Source organism: Rhyacophila brunnea, unplaced genomic scaffold (assembly GCF_057557595.1).
Source record: "Rhyacophila brunnea isolate RB1 unplaced genomic scaffold, BYU_Rbru_1.0 scaffold_69, whole genome shotgun sequence".
NCBI lineage: Eukaryota > Metazoa > Arthropoda > Insecta > Trichoptera > Rhyacophilidae > Rhyacophila > Rhyacophila brunnea.
Window position 1 is genome coordinate 339,537 of NW_028233338.1, and position 2,271 is coordinate 341,807.

Genomic DNA, 2,271 nt, shown 5'->3' on the forward strand with positions numbered 1-2,271 from the left:
TTATTTATTTTTATGATTGAAAATAAAACCGAGAAAAAAAAATCATTAAATTAAAAGCTCAAATAAAAATTAAAAAATTGCTGTATTTTTAACTATTTACTTTCATAAGATTTTGAAAGCAAATATATTATGTAAATCAATAAAATTTGTGAACTGTGATGATATTATTAATAAAAATATGATAAATATTTTCTAAATTATAACATTTTTTTTTATATATTTTCCGATGAACACAAAAGTATTAAATATTCTTACGCATAGATTTTCGTATTGAAATTTCTACAAATTATACATAATGTGATTTAAAGCCATCTATTATAAATAAAACGGACGTTAATGCCTTATCCCTTTATTATACAAATATAGGTATTCAAGTATCGAGTTAAAACATTTTTACACTGAGACTTAGTTTAAATTTGAAACTTATTTAGAGAGAGATGTATATTAATCATTATTGAAAGTTCGCATAAGTAATTTCCTGATTTACTCAATCCATGCAATTTTTTAATTGGGATCTTGACGTTATAATATAAAATGTTTTTTGTATGTTAATATATTTTTCTAAAATGGATGTAAAATGTTTCAGAAGGAGTAAGTATTTAAATATACAAAAAAATCAAGATCAATATTGTGAAAAGAAATCGATAAGCCTCGTATTTTCGGAATACAATTAAAAGCGGGAACTGGTTTTTAAACAACTCACTGATAAGTTTTTTTCTGGGAAACATCACCATCCTCTCAAATTGTTGTTGAATTTGTTATTATTTGCCTTTTCTTTCGAGAATTAAGTCAAGTTGTATTAGCCCCACAATAAAGTGTTTCAAAAAAAAAAATTATTTTAGATCCATCTAACATTTTGGGCATGAAACCTAGCATCTACGTGGCATTAATAGACATCATAATACCACGAGGACGCCTTACGGATTTTGAGTATTTAATTACTTTTAATGTGGGTCTGCAAGACACTTAAACTCGTTTGAAAGAAGAAAAGCAGTTAATAAAAATAGATCAGGAGAAGGTGCCAAAAGAAGCATCATGGAGTTGTGAGATATTTCCAATGGACTGATACCTCTCAATAGAGGGAATTGATAAAAGAAACTTAAGCCGTAAATAAGTAATATCATGTGAATAATTTATATTTTTATTGTTTGATTATATAGAAAGCCAAAAGAAATATGCATTTAATTAGTACAGAGTAAAAAAGTTTCAAAAAAATTATTTCAAAAAAGAATTAGAACAGAGTAAAAAGGTGTTAAAAAAAAAATTATTTCAAAAAATAAATAGTCAATAAAAATGAGTTTTATGGCATAAATTTAAATGAAGATTAAAAATATATTTATACGATAAGGACTTTAATTATAGTTCAAGCTGGCCTATGCCAAGTAATTTATCTTGAATAATACCAACATATGGGAAATAATTTCCTCTCAATTCAAACCGAACAATTTGACCCTCTGTAATCGGTGAAAACCTATAATTATTCTGAATAACCTTATTAAACACTTTATTGGGTGTTTGTCTCTGCACAATTTGTGACCATATGATTTCTTCTTTATCCGCATATACAATCTTAAAATACGTAAATATTTGTTTCAGTCCTGGATTCTTGAATTCGCTTCTTAAATCAAGATTAAGATTAAAGTTTACGAATGGATTTTTTTGACTTGATGCGATATCTTTTATAATGATTTTGTTTGACATAACTGGTGAGTTAAGAGTTGCGTGGTATATTATGGCTGTTGCTGCAAGAAGAGCTACCGTCATGTTGAATGTAACTGAGCCAAGTGCTTGTAATCTTTGGGATGTATTGTACATCTCAATAAGGGATTCAAAATCGAATAAAAAAGTTATTGGATGCTAATAATTTTGAACGAAAGATGACAAAATCAATAATAAGAATTTTAGTGGGTATAATGATTGCCGATGGGGGTATTTAAAAAAGAATGTCCAATTTTTCAATAATAAGATATAAATGATGATGGTAAATTTAATAAAGAAGTGGGCCATGCTAAACAAAAGATGTTGCTAAATAAATTCATTGATAATTAAAAAAATGATATCACCAATTTGCAAGTCTTTTAATGAAGGTGTGAGTTATGCTAAGCAAAAGGTGTTTCTGAATAGATTAATTGGTAATGAAAAGACTTATATCATGGCCTTATTAGTCTTTAATGAAGGTGTGAGTTATTTTAAGCAAAAAATGTTTCTAAATAAATTCATTGATAATTAAAAAAATGATATCACCGATTTAATAGTCTTTTAATGAAGGAG